We start from the raw sequence: 15,300 nt of genomic DNA on the forward strand, positions 1-15,300 counted from the left end.
ACAGAGAGAAGAGGAGAGACAAAGAGAGAGACACAGACAGAGACAGAGAGACACAGAGAGAAGAGGAGAGACAAAGAGAGAGACACAGAGACACGGACAGAGACAGACAGGGATATGAAGGGAAAAAACATAATCAAGGAAGGGATACTTTTCATTGAGTAGGACCATGACAGCTCACCTTGGAGAGAAGGCAAAGCTACTCAGTTCCCATTTAATTTCTGCTTTCTCTGCCAAGGACAATAGTCTTTGCACCAGAAAGGACAGAACTGAGAAATGGCAGAAGGGGAGCTGAGCCTTGGAAGAGAATGGAGATGTAAGAGAGCTATCCCCGTGAGCTCCAGCTACTGTGATGAGGTGAAACACACGCCCAGGGAGGGAAAGAACCAGTGGATGCGACAGTTTATAGAGAATGGAGGAGATCTTAGTTTTTGAGAAGAGCAAATGTCCTGATTTTTATTTTTATTTTTGCTTTTTGAAGGGGGGGAGGCAGGGCAATTGGGGTTAAGTGACTTGCCCAGGTTACACAACTAGTTTTTTTGTGTGTGTTAAGTGTCTGAAGTTGGATTTGAACTCAGGTCCTCCTGACTCCAGGGCCAGTGCTCTATTCACTGCACCACCTAGCAGCCCCAATTTTTTTAAGGATGAGAATTAAGTCTTCAAACTATAGAGTAGTGAGCTTGACTTTAGTTACTGGTAAAATCCTGGAGCATATGTATTTTTAAAAATTTTGTTAGTGCATAGAGCACCGACCCTAGAGTCAGAAGGACTTGAGTTCAAATTTGGCCTCAGATACTTGACACTTACTAACTGTGTGACCCTGGGCAAGTCACTTGACCCCAATTGTCTCGCAAAAAAAAAAGTTTTGCTGACACCTGAGGTCTCATAGCTTTAGATAGCTACTTCTAGGTTTCTTTTCTTTTTTTTATACTATACTCATTTTTTAGATACTTAGTGACCAAGAAAAAATAGTCAAAGCTACAAAATGGCTGCTTCTCATGGCATATACAGAAGGCTATACCCACAGTACCCTGCTTCTTTACAAGAGGAGGGAGGTATGTTTCATCGTTTGTTCTCTGGGACAAAAATTGGCCTTTGCAGCTCATGTAAGTCACGCTGCCTTATAGCAGTTATATGTATGTTGTTCTTCTGGTCCTGCTCGCTTTGCCCTGCATCAGTTCATATAAATTTTCCCATGTTTCTTTGGATTCCATATTTTCATTTTTCCTTATGGCATAATTATATTCCATTGGATTACTGTGATACGATTTATTCAGCCGTTCTCCACTTGATGGTTCCCCTTTTTGCTAAGTCTTTGCTGCTACCAAAAAAAATCTTATTGTTTTGGTACATTTGGGACCTTTCTTTTTGTCTTTGGCCTCCTTGGGATATAACACATCAGGGATTGCTGAATCAAAAATCAGGTTCCTCCTAACTCAGAAACCTTGTGATTCAGTGAAGGTTTGGTCCCTGCCCCCAAGGAATGCACAACATTAATTGGGGCATAGCCCCCCTAGATGTAAGCCTTTGGGCATCCTTGAGACTGCTCTTATGAATCCAAAGTCCCTAACACATTCCCCTGCTCTGTATGAGATGAGACTGGCCGTTGTTCCCCCGCCAGTTCTCCATGACTTTGCTTGCTTGGAGGGGGCTGTGGTCCCAGATACATCCACATTCTCCCCCTTCATTCCCACATCCTCCTCAGACTCCATGGTGCACACCCCACCCCATTCACCTTGAGCTCCGGCTGCCTCCTCCAGCTGAATGTTAGGAGGCTTTCACTCAGCAGCATCTTCTCCACCCCCCATGTCCTGACCTCCTCCCAAGCACACTGTCCTCCCATCACCCAGACTCACCACCTTGGAGACATCCTTCACTCTTCACTCTCCTCTTCCCCCAGATCTAATCAGTCGCCAAGTCTTGTCATTTCTACCCACAGAAAATCCCTTGTCTCCATCCTCTTCCCTCCACTCACACAGCCACCACCCCAGCAATAGCCTCCTAATTGGTTTCCCTGTTTACAGCCTCTCCCCTTTCCAATCCATCCCCCACCCAGCAACTGAGTTGGTATTCCAAATGTGTCAGTCATTCACGTTTATGGAGACCCAGAAACAAGCTGTATCTGGAGATTTACCAGATTAAGTTTGGGTGGGGGCATAATGAGCCAGAAGGAGAATGGTGGCCTTGGGGCAGTCTCCGGAAATGACCTGGCTGCCATGAGCCCCAAACCATCCTTCATAACTGTAGAGCCATGAGGAACCTCTGGGGCCATCTTGGCCGACTCGTATTTCACAGGGGAGGGGAGGGGGGAAACTGAGGCCTAAAAATGTTATGTGGCAAGGCCAAGATCACACACAAGCTGGCAAAGCCAAGATTTAGACTCAAGACATGCAGCACCAAATGCTGTCTGCTTTCTACTCTACTTCACACTTGGGAAATGGGTCACCCAGAGGAAGGGGGAAGGGGATGATGCAAACCCCCAAAGGCAGTGTCTCAGAAATGTCTTAGATTACTGGGGAGGAAGAAGGATATCACCGGTGGAGCCAGAAATGCCCATGGCAAGCTCTAGGGATTGCAAATAAAGCAGTTTGGCAAAAACAGGAGGTGCCTGCCCCAACCTCTACAAGTACAGAGCTGTCCATCCACCCATGCAGATAGCAGTTCCTTCATTCCTTAGTTCAAGGTCTTCAAGTACAAACCTCTAGCTTAGCCAGGCCTGTCTCTAGAGGACAGACACAGTCATAGGGTGATTTAGAACTGGAAAAGATCTCAGGTGTTGTTGAGTCTGAACTCTGCCCCCATTTTATAGATGAGGTAACTGAGGGCTAGAGAGATGAAGGGATTCTCCAAAGTGTCAGAATTGGGATTTGAACCCAGATCATCTGACTATCTGGCACTTTCTCCACTGGACCACACTGTCCCAGGGAGACTATCCCTGGCCTCTCTGAAAAGTCCTGCTGGGGGGTGGGGGTGTGAGGGCATCCGCTGGACCCTTGGGCTCTCCTGGAGCGCCTTCCAGAGTCCAGGGTGAGTTCAGTGGATTCCCCTTTTTTCCTCCTCCCCCTTCCATGGATCCCACATTTGCATGGAACAGAAACAGCCTGATGTAACCCCCCAACCCATCTCCACAAAGGAGGAGGGGCAGGAGTTGTTCTTTCTAAGCTGGCTGCCTGGTTTTCTTAGGCCTCCTGTGTGTCTTCAGAGCCAAAGATACCATCCTTCCCCTCCTCCAAAATCTGATTGGAGATAGATATTCCAAGAAGACTTCCTGAGTGAAGGGATAGCAGAGACCCTCAGGCAAGAGTTTCCTCCTCTGGAAAAGGAGTTTGACAACTAGGTCCAAGAGGACTTGGAGTCAGGAAGACTAGCCATGTGACCTTGGGCAAGTCACTTAACCCCAATTGCCTTGCCTTCTCCACTCCAAAAAAAGAAAAAAACTACTAGTTGTATGACCCTGGACAAGTCACTTAACCTCATTTGCCTCATTTTCCTCAACTCTCCTCCATCAGTGGAGATGATCCCTGGCCCCAAGGTTGTTGTGAGAATAAAATGAAGATGATATTTAGGAAGCTCTCTACAAACCTTAAAGCAGACATTAGCTACTATTCTCATAGATCATTTAGAATTAAAAAGCCCCCCCCCACCATCCCCTCCTTTTCAGAAGCCCTCAGAAGGGAGGGGGCTTGCTCAGGGTCCCACAGTTAGTCATTAGGAGAGCCAGGATTCTCCCCCCGCCCAGGTCTTCTGCCTGCATGGACAGAGCTCCTTCGACCATCTGTTCCACATGAATCTCTGTCCCAGGGTGCCAAAGCAGCTATTTCTTCCCCTGATAGTGCTAAGAGAGGTCTGCTACCTTCCAGGGCCTGGGCCCAGTGTGTGCCAGAGAACCACCCAAGACTTGTCCAACCAGATACCTGCTCCTGCTCCCATGATCCCCCCAGGCACAGAGAAGGTGCCAGCAGGAACCTAGAAAGTGTTGCTACATGTGATTAAGTCTTGGCCAAGGAGACCTTAGGGCCGCAGGTGGCATTTTTGACACTGTTTCCCAGGAAGGTTAGGGCTCCAGAAGAGAAAGGTGGATTCAGGAAGTGAGCAGCCAGTTGAGAAGATGGCGGACGAGAGAAAGATTGAGATTTCTGTAGCTTGTTAAAAGGTAGGAATGATGTGCTCCTGGTAAGACAGGAAATGTACTAACAAGAATCTGGTAGAATGCACTGCCCCAGAGCCTTGCAAATCAATCAACTGACCAGCATTTATGAAGTACCCATTTATGCCTGGGATTTAGACTTGGAGAGAAAATGAGTTGGAAAAGCCTTAATTAAACCCTCACTATGAGCCAAGCCCAGTGTTAAGCTGGAAAACCTGAAGTCACTGAAAATCTATACTCAACACAGACTCAAAAATTGCCACCTAATAAGGAAATGGATGGGAAAACTAAAGCCAATGTCTTGAGTGATTTGGGAGGAGATCAGAGGCCTAGTGTGACAGGGGCATTAGCTAATGGGAGTATTACCCTTGGAGCGTGGCAGCACTGCCTGCTGCGTGCCCGCATGGAGGTTTTGTGGGCTGCCTTTGGAAACTTGTGTGAGATGGAAGGGAGGGGCTCCACGTTCTTCTTCAGAGCAGGTGTAAGCATTCTCCGACTGTGGGGCTTCCATGTGGTGGAGAAAGCGTCTTTTTATCAACTGCTAAGACAAGGTTTGTTGTAGTAGTTGCACCTAAGTCTTTGTGAGGTTTTCTAATGGGGTTCTCTGGGCAGAGATTGAAGAGTGGTTTGCCATTTTCTTTTCCAGCTTGTTTTACAGATGAGGAAGCTGAGGCAAACAGGGTGAAGTGACTTGCCCAGCATCACAGAGCTAGTAAGTGTCCAAGGCAGAATTAGAATTCGGGTCATCGTGACTCCAATTCCAGCACCTTAGCCATTATACCAAGCTGTTCCTCAAAGGGAAGAAAAGTTTCAATTCAAAAAATTGTTTCTATTTGATGTTGGAATATGTATGAAAAAAAGAGAGAGGCAGCCTGATTGTAGTCAAGAGAGAGATGGCCTTGGAGGCAGCAGGAGTTGGGTTCAGGTTCCACCTCTGACTGATTAAGCCCTTCCTCTCACAGACTTTGACAGAGAACGTAAAAACATTCCCAGATCTGCACACAGCAGGGTATCGCACAGCCGTTGCCATGGCTGGGGCCATGGGAGGAAAGGTGAATCTGTCTAGGGTTACATTTGTACTTCTTTTCCTAAGAGAGGCATTCAATATCACCATGGCAGAAGTGACTTAAGAAAAATACCAAAGAGCGTCAGAGGATCACGCCGATATCTCCCTGGAAATGTGGCTATCGTCTCCCCTGTTTAAAGACAACAAAAACCAAACATACGCAATGGAAAGTGGGCAACAAAAGGGTATTCGAAATTCTTGCTCTCCTTACCTAGCGATTGAAAGTGAAAGCCCACAGGGGGAGGATTCAGAACGGCACAAAGACCAAGACAAACAGTTCCACTTCCGTCAAAATCTCTATTATGGCAGCTGCCAAAGTGGTTTTCCTAAAGCCAGAGGACCCCTCCCCTCCTCAGCAAATGCCAGTGGCTCCCTATTATCCCCAGGATCAAATAGAAAATCCTCTATTTGGCGTTGAAGGCCCTTCCTGCTGGGATGTGGCTGACTCTGGCCCCAGGATCTCTGGGATAGGCCTATTAGCACACTCAGGGCACTCGGGTACCCCGAGGCGCTTGGGAGTGTCTCTTTTCTTTGCCTCAAGTTGGCTGTGTTCCCCCTAGTTTGAGGGGGCCTGCCACTAGCTCTCCAGTTTCATTTAACCAGCTAATATCCGTTGGCTTTTATTCATCATTTATACAGCAAGACCAAGGGCTTGTGCAGTTTTTCTCTCACCACGCTGGGGGCATGTTCTGCCCTACTCCAGCATCTAGGTCTCTGGGCTGGGATTAAGTTCATTCTTTCGCTCGGTTTGTACATAGCAGCAGTCCCACCAAATCCGTGCCTGAAGTTGGCATATTCTGTTGGGCTGTCATTCTGAAGGTCACTGTAGAGCCTTCCTAGCTGTGTGCCCCTGGGCAGTCACTTGACCTGAGACAATGGGGATGCCAACAGCACCTCCTTCTCAGGGTTGTCCTAAGGACCAAATGAGATCATATGTGTGAGGCACGTTGGGGGTTCGCCCCCTTCCTTCCCCTCCACGTGGCTGCTCCAAGCTGGGCCAGCTGTAATACCTGGCCTCTTCTTCTAGATTCCTGAGTTTCAGTGGCTTTACAACTCCCCCAGATCAGACGCTCTACTCCTTGTTCCTAGAATAAAAAAAGAATGAACAGAAAAGCCACGGGAGCCTCATTTACCAGGGGAAGTCTCATAGCTCTTCCCCTCATGACATGGCTCTCTCACCAGAAGCATGAGTGAAGGCATCACCCCACTTAGGTGCAAATCCAGGCCCTTTTACTGGCACCCCAAAGTCAGCTATTAGCCAATGGGTAAAGGGTCTTCCCAACCCCATGGCAGGGTAGCCAGAACCAGTTACAGATGTTCCCCATGGGCTCCAAGCCTCCCAATTCTCCTGGAAGCAACTTCCTAATGTGTTTCACACGAATGACAGCATTATAACCAACTGATGGGGTCTGCACAGGGGCTAAGCGGTCCCTTTCCAGACTCCTTGCACTCTTCAGCCCATTCTGTGGTTCAGAGACACCATCCACAAAGACCCACATGAGAACATAGTGATAAAGTCTGGAGAGTTAGAAGCAGATCTGGGGTCCATCCTCAACATGGAGGTTCCAGGAAGAACTCACCAATGAGAAGAACATGGGATTTGGGCTGAGTCTTAGAGGAAGCCAAGGAAAATTTTTAAAAGATGAAGGAGATATTCCAGGCATGGTGGGAGGAGGAGGAGGAGGGAGAGGGACCCTTCTCACATCCCAGAAACTTGTGGAGGGATGGACAATATTCCAGCCTCGAATTTCCAAGACAGGAAATGAGTTCATGAAAGAAACATTTTCCAGGTGTAGAATTTAGGGAGCATTGAATCTGACCCTCTCTATAATTATACAGTTGAGCAAATAGAGCCCCAGAGAAAGGAAGTGGCTGGCCCAAGGTCATACGGATAACCTCAGCAGGGCTGAGATACAAATCCAGGTCCAAATTGTGGCACCACGCTGTGTGGCAGAGGTTAGCCTGGAGCTGGGTCCTGAAGGATGGGGACCATTCAGACCTAGGTCTTATTATTCCAGTGTTAATGCTCTTTCCTTTTTAAAAATATTAAATTTTTTTTCAATAATCAAGCATTTTTTCTCCCCCCCCACTCCCACACTGTTTCTTCTTTCTAAAAAAAATTTTTTTTAATTACATTTGTTATTACTGACCAATAACCTTCCGTGTTGGGACTGTATTGTAATAAATGAAGTTTTAAACAATAAATGGGTGCTGTCTGAGTGTGGGCTTTATTTCTTACCTGTGGGCCATCTCCTTTCCTCCAAAAGAGGGAGATGTATTTCACTGAATATCATCTGGAGTCAAGGCTGGTGACTACCTCTGTCAGAGTCCTGTGGCTCCTCCTGATGCTTCCTTCCCAGGATGGTGGTCATCGTGCATGCTACTGCTCAGCTGACTTTGCCCTCCACCAGCCATCCAAGTCTCTCCCATTAGACTGTGGGCCCCTCGAAAGCAGGGGCTTTTATTTGCATTTCATGCATCCCTAGCATTGAGCACAGTGTTTGACACATGGGGGTGTGTTGACTGGTTTTCTTTCTGATTGTCTTTGAGTTCTCTATATTTGCCATTTCTCATAAGTCAGTAATATAGGGGTACCATAGTGGATAGAGTGCTGAGCTTGGAATCAGGAAGACCTGAGTTCAAATCCAGCCTCAGACACTTACTAGCTGCGTGACCCTGGGCAAGTCACTTCATCCTGTTTGCCTCAGTTTCTTCATCTGTAAAGTGAGTTGGAGAAAAGGCAAACCACTCCAGTATCTCCGCCAAAAAAACCCCAAATGGAGTCGTAGAGTTAGATATGACTGAAAAATAACTGAACAAAAACAACACTTTTCTATACCACAATTTGCTTGGCTGTTCCCTGATTGAAGGGAGCTAGTTTTTTTTTCTAGTTTTCTTTATTCCATAAAAATGTGTTGCTATGACTTCCATGGTGCCTTTTAGCATTAAATCTCTGATCCTCTGATCCCTTTCAACCCATGAAATTAAGGTGGGGCCAGTGAATGGAGTGTCTGGGATGCCGGGCTCAGAGTCTGGATGGGAACCAGGAGGTGACAAGGGGCTGTCTCATTTTCTTGAGCTAAGGAGTGACATGATGAAAACAGTCTTTTGGAGAGATTGATTTGGTAGCATGTAGGATGGGCAGGAATGGGAAGAATCAGGAGGCAGAGAGACCAGTTTACAGCCTGGACCAAGGAGGCAGCTTGAAGAACGGAGAGGAAGGGATGGATCTGGAGAGACGATGAAGGAAGAGCCAGAGGCCCCTTGTCTCTGTCCAGCCCGGGTGCTAGGATATTAGGGGGCCTGCTGTCATCTGCTGGGATTGAGAGCTGGTTGGGGGGGGAAATGAGTTGGTGATGCTTGCACTAAAAATCATTTGGGGTCTGGAGTTTGGGGGAGGGCTGAAGATGGAGGCAAGAGGGCCACTAGACTTCCTGGCCCCACCACCTCCCTCTGCCATTAGACTCCAGGCCCTGACACTTCTGACCTGTGAGCTGACCACTTACCCTCCCTGGGCCTCAGTTTCCTCTTCTGTAACATGAGGGAACAGATGGCCTCTGAGGCCCCTGGCAGCCTGGAGTCAGAGAACCTGAGGTCATTTCTGTGGCTTATGGCCTGTGTGACCTTGGACAAGTCAGTGTCCTCAAGCCCTGGCTTTCTCTTCTGTGAAAGGTGGGAGCTGGGCTGGACCCCTCTGAGGTCTCTCCTAGCAGGAGGTGGGGAGTGCTTGGAGAGTTGCTCTTAGAAGTCATTTGCTCACGAATGAAGAGGTGAGAAGCATTTGTTGAGAGCCTTCTGTGCCAAGCACTGTGCTGAGCATTGGAGAGACAAGAAGCAGGGCAGGGCCTGCCTCCACGGAGCTTCCATTCTGGGGTGGGGGGGGAGCAGTGGCTGGAGAAGGGACTTGGGGAGAGTCAGACTGCATGAGCAGAGCCACAAAGGAGTTAACTGGCCCTCCAATGACCAGGATAAAGGTGTGAATGGCACCCTCATCAGAGATTCTGAGGGGCCAGAGTCCGAAGCTAGGATGGGCTGACATGGCAGAATCCCCAGAGACCTGCAAGCTAGAACACTGGGTGTAATCAAATGCCAAGGTGTCCGAGGCACAGATAACATCTGACACTTGGGCTCGAAACACCAAGCTCACAAGTCCTAGACCGGGAATGGGGAGGGATGTCTCAGTAAACAAACATCCGTGGACAGCATGATAGACCATCCAAGGAAAGGCAAGTGGGCTGGAAGGCCTTTACAAGGCATCTTACCCAGGACTAGGGAGGCTGCCATTGGCAGCCCTCATTTGGGAGTTGGGTCCAGCTTAGGATATTATGGATTAGTGTGGGGCCTAGCTGGTAATGTTATGATTTTTGGATGAAAACCATGGCACAGTAGAGAGAGAGCTGGCCTCAGCATCAGGAAGGGGTGGGTTCAAATTGATCTTCTGGTGATGTGACCCTGGGCAAGTCACTTAACTTCTTAATGCCCCAGGGCAGCCAGACAGCTCTAAGGGCCTAGAGTCAGAAAGTCCTGAGTTCAAATCCAGCCTTAGATACTTAGCTGTGTGACCCTGGGCAAGTCGCTTAACACTGTTTGCCTCAGTTTCCTCCTCTGTAAAACAAAGTGAGGAAGGAAATGGAAACTGCTCCAGTAGCTTTGCCAAGACAATCCCAAATGGCGTCACGGAGACTCAGACACAGCTGAAGAGTCCCAGGCCACTTATAATGACTACAGATTGCAGCGAAGGTACCAAATGGCACTGGTGAAAGGAGTTCCTCACCTGTAGCTCCTTTTATATGTGAAACCTGGGATCCGAGATAAAAAAAGATGCTGATAAGCCAGAGGGATCAATCAGAATGGCCGAAGTCTCATCCATCCCTCGACCATGAACAAATATTGATCAGGTGTGTGCTATGGGTCAGGCTCTGTGCTAGGCGCAGAAGACAACCTCAAAAACAGCCCCTGCCCTCAAGGAGTTTCTGTTCTCTTGGAGGAAGCAATGCATGCACAGCTAAGTTGATACAAAACATGTATATTCTGTATCTATTGGTGGGAAGCAGTGGTTCGGTAGAAAGTGTGCCAGGTTTGGAGTCATGGAACCCGGCCATTTCCTCTCCCTGGGCCTCGGTTTCCTTCTCTTTGGACTCAGTGCTCTCACCCACCCTTCCATCTCTGAAACTAGGATTCTGGGGAGTAGGGGTAGCTTTGGCATAGCTGGAGGGTCAGGAAAGGCTTCCAGTGGGACGAGACCCTCGAGTTGGTAGGAAAACCAGGCGATGGGACTTGGAATGGTCAGCTTGGGCAAGAGAAGACTGGGGGAGACCTAGATCTGTCTTCAAATATTGGATTAGCCTTGTCCTGCTTGACCCCAAAAGATAGAGCCCAGAATGATGGGGGAAGGTGCAAAGGAGCTCCTACCAATGAGAGATAGGGCCCAATGGAGTGGACTGACTCAGGCAAGGGTGGACATCTCGTCACCAGAGGGCTTCCTGAAAAGGCTGGATCGTGGAGGGAGCTGATGAGGACCCAATAAATTCATACACAAGAAAACACTTTTTAAGAAATATAAGAAAGAACATTTAATGAAAACAAAGCAAAAAAAAAATACAAGAGCCACAGTCCAGAGTAATTAGCAATGATGATATATGGTTTACAGGGCCCGGGTTCCATCCTCTGTAAGGCTGCAGACCACCTCACTGAGTATCAGAGGGTGTTTATGGGCTGCTGTGTCACCCTCCAGAGGCTGAGGATGGGCCCATCTGGCCTAGACAACTTTGGGCCCAGGCTGGAAGGAAGCCTGTCCACCTTGGGAGAGCAAGTCAACCAGCCAGTGCTTGCATTCTGCTGGCAAAGCCTTTGAACCAAGAGGGACACTTAGCCACCTCAATGAGGCATCATCGGATGGGCCTTTGATGGAAGATTACTAATAATGATTAAATATTAATGACATCAATTAAATAGTAATACTAATAACAAAAGAAGTGGTTCACCACACCCCCTGCCTCCAGTTCTGGCCCAGACTGGTCTCACAAAAAGCCAGGGGAGCCCAGGGCGAGGAGGGAGGGAGAGAGTGGGGAGCAGCCCCAACCTCCCGCTTAGAGCCTGAAGTTAAGCCAGCCCGTCTGGCTCCAATCGAGGCCATGCAATTTGTCCTTTGAGGTTCCATCACATTCCCAAACATTTCATGTTATTCGATCATCACTTATAAGCCAAAGAGATCCTGGGTTGATTAAAAAATAAAAAAAACCCACCCTTAATTTCATAAAACTTGGAGGCTCAATTCTCTTTCCATGTAACCCTATAGGGAGGGGCCGAGGGCTAACAGGGCCTGGGGACAATGGCTACACTCACCATACTCGCCTTTTTTTTTCCCATCAATAGCTTTGAATTTCCTGACTTTTGGGATTTGACTAAATCAGGATTATCCTGCAGCTGAGCAGCCTGGGATATTTGCCGCCCTCTGAATTCTGTGAATGTCAGCATCTTATTCGGGTCCAAGGTTTCTTAACCTCTTCTGGGGCCACAGCTTACACTAACGATTTACCCTCATTCATTCATATAACACGCATTTTAAAAACCTTTTCATTGATACCCTTTGGTTTTATATCGCTTATGTTTCCCATTTCCCTTCCCCTTCTTCCCTTTCCAGAGAGCATAACAAAGAATTTTAAAAATAGTTCAACCAAATTAAAAGATCAGCCAAGCCCAACCCCCCACATGGTGCTCTGTCCCCACAGTCTTGTGGGAGGCATGCAAAGCCTGGGCTCTCCTCTCTGGGGCCAAGCTTGGCCATTATGCTTCACAGCCCTTCCGTCTTCCCGGTCCCGTCATCTTGTCATAGCTCTTTCCATCCCCTTTGTTCTCAGCATCGTGTACGTTGTTTTACTGGTTCTTTTTACATCATTGTGTTTTATATCAGTTCATATGGGTCTCTCCATGTTTCTCTGCATTCATCAAATTCAACATTTCTTATATACTGCAGTTTGTTTAGCCACTTGCCAATCAGAAGGCATATATGTAATTTGCAATTTTTTCTTATTATCAAAAGATGCTACCATAAATGTTTAGTGTATATGGGGCTTTTTTTTTTTATCATTGCCCTCCTTAAAGCGTGTGCTTTAACCTTTGGATGAAAGGACATGGACATTTTAGTTATTTTCTTGATATAATTCCTAATTGCTTTCTAGATTTGTTGGACCAATTTACAGCTCCACCAACAATGTACTAGTATACCTGTCTTTCCACAACTCTTCCGATATTGATTATTCTTGTGATTCAATAATTATTTATTAGATATCTGCTGGATGTTGGGCACTGTACTACATGGACAAAAATGACTAAGACAAAAAGGAAACAGGAACTCATATTCTAACAGGGAAGAATGACACAGGCAAAGACAAGGATATGTAAAAGAATGTAAAAATGACTTTGGGAGAGCAGAAGGGCAACACAGTAAGGTGGGGGAGGGTGATAGGAAAGGCTTTGATCGGAGCTTTGAAGGAACTCACAGATTCTAAGAGATAGAGGTGAAGAGGGAGGGCCTGGTAGGCATGGGAGACGGCCAGCGCCAAGGCACAGAGCTGGAAGGACTTTGGATGCTGAACACACTCCCCTGTGATCCAGTCTGTGAAAGGGGCAGACTCCCCCATCCCAGAGCTCCCAGGGACCTCTCCAGCCACTAAGCCCCAGTGTCCCTGAGGAATGCCCATTGTCTTGAGGGTGTTACCACCTTTGCTCAGACTTAGGCCCCAAATCCCCAAGCCACTCTGTCCTTTTAAAGACCAAGCCTTCTGTTTGCCCATCTTGCTGGGGTGCGGAAGGGTTTTCAGGGATTCTGGCTTGGGTTTCGGGATTAGGTGAAACCAGAGTGCCTTAAACCTCTTTAGAGGTTTGGGATTAGCCTGTGATCAGCCATAATGCAGCTTTGCCGTCCAAAGCTAAATTAAACAGCAGGGCTGAATGAGGCCCTGACTCACAGGTGCTTGGCTGGGAACCAGGAAGCAGAAAAGGGGTCCTGCAAAGCCCAGGATGCAGAAGGCCCTGAAACATGAGTGGCCTGTCCCTGAGGAAGGTGCAGATCACTTGTGACTGGGGCCTCTGGCAGAACGGCTTTCTCAGGGATTTGGGGGGCTAATGTCACTTCTGTGCATGCCTCCCCAATCAAAAGGACTTCTGGGCAAATGCTTGGAATACGGAGGATGGGGGAGATTGCATTTAGGGGCTTCTGAGCACATAGGCGAATGCTGATTGTGGAAGGGGCCTCAGCCTTTGCTGGGGCTGTGCCCCCCCAGTGGTGTGGCTGCCAGGGAGGGGGTGAACATGGGGACTTGGGCTTTGGGTTTAGGTAAGAACCTGGAGATAATTACCATCGTCATCATCTTGAAGGCCATCTCTTATTAAGGGCTATGGCTTAAAGCAAAGGACCTTAAATATATCTTTATGTCACCATCACAACAACCCTGTGAAGCAGGTACTGTTATTAGTCCCACTTTACTGATGGAGAAACTGAGGTGAGAGTGACTGGCCCAAGGTCACACTGCCATACAGTTATCCTTTCCACATTTTTACTTTTCCTGCTGCAATTTTCACATATCTTGGGTTGGCATAAGAAATTAAATGGGAATTTGGGGGAGTATTTTTGGAAGCCACAGATGACACAGAAGAAGTTTAGAAACTCAAGAAATGTATAAAACATGTGTATAGTATTGTATATCAGCCCATATTTTACAATAAAGTGCTATACACATCATAAAAGAAAAAGAAAAAAAATTCAGACTTCTCTGGTATTTAAGGAGGACTGAAACATTTTACACAGATCTTCCAGATTGTGGGGGTGCTGCTCCCCTATTTCCAAGCTGTGGCAGGGATAACTGAGCATGTGCTAGTATCCCCACTCTACAGATGAGGACATAGGCTGAAGTGACTTGGACAAGGTCATGCAGCTGGTAAGTTTCTGAGGCAGGATTTGAACTCAGGGCTTTGAATCCAGAACTCTTCACTGAGCCACCTACCTGCCTACCACCCTCTCATTCTACTTTCCCTGACTCGATGGAAAGGGAGAAATGGAGAATGAAACCCAGCAGGAATGATGAGTATGACCAGGGGGGCACCCCAGGCAGTCCCAGAACATGGGAGCTGGAGGGAAGCTTGGGGGCTTCCTGGTCTAAACCCTCTCTGAGGAGGAGCCCCCTTTTCCCTTTTCCCCAACAACATCCCCACTGACGGTGCAGCCTGTCCTTGAAGACTACCAATGGTGCGGGGTGTCATCCCCTCTTCCCCCCCACTTACTCCCACCCTCCCACCCCCCAGCCCTCCTCTGGGGCAGCTCTCACTTCCAGGAATCACCTCTTTGCTCCTCCAAGCTCTGCCCTCTGGCAGAACAAGCCCCTTCTCCCTCCCGCTGGGAAGAAGTTCTTTGCTTGGGACATTCAGTTAAAATCACAGACTTGTTTCCATCCCAACCCCCAGGGAGCCTCGGGTGGTCACTGGCCCTCTTCAAAAGCAGGACCAAAACCACCACCACCGACAGGATGCAACAATTCAGTGAAGACCATGTTTGTGTTCTGGAGGTGATGTGAGGACAAGGGCGAAGTCTGCCGGGAGAGCTCAAGGAGGGTGGGTAGGCTACAACTTAAGGGATCTGGAGGGCTTCCCAGAGGAGGTGGCCCTGGGCTTAGCCCTGAGGTGGAGGTGAGAAGGAAGCCCAACCCATGCCTTGTCCAAGTTGCTTCTCATTGAGGGTGTTTATTCATGGCGAGTCTAGGATGGCCTGGAGTGGCTCCCAAATCTGAGATTCTAATTGCGTGAAGGGTTTAGCTTTAGTCTCCACTGGGTGTGGGAGACGGAGGATGGGTATGTCTGGGGTTCTAGAGGCAAAGCCTGGGTGGGAAGGGCTGTTCAAACTGCAAATGCAGAAGGGAGCCGGGCCTTTAGCATTGGAAAATTATTCAGATGGGGGGGGGGGCCCTGGCAATCTGTTAGTTAATTCAATGGCATAGGCATTTATTAAGTGGTTGAGGAAACTAGGTCATAAGCCAGACTTTAAGGAGGGAAGAAGAGAGTGAGAGGGAAGAGGAGGCCCCTGATGTAGACACCT

Source organism: Petaurus breviceps, unplaced genomic scaffold, assembly GCF_028583685.1.
Source record: "Petaurus breviceps papuanus isolate PSGF00001 unplaced genomic scaffold, PetGlider_PUasm1.0 428, whole genome shotgun sequence".
Classification (NCBI taxonomy): domain Eukaryota; kingdom Metazoa; phylum Chordata; class Mammalia; order Diprotodontia; family Petauridae; genus Petaurus; species Petaurus breviceps.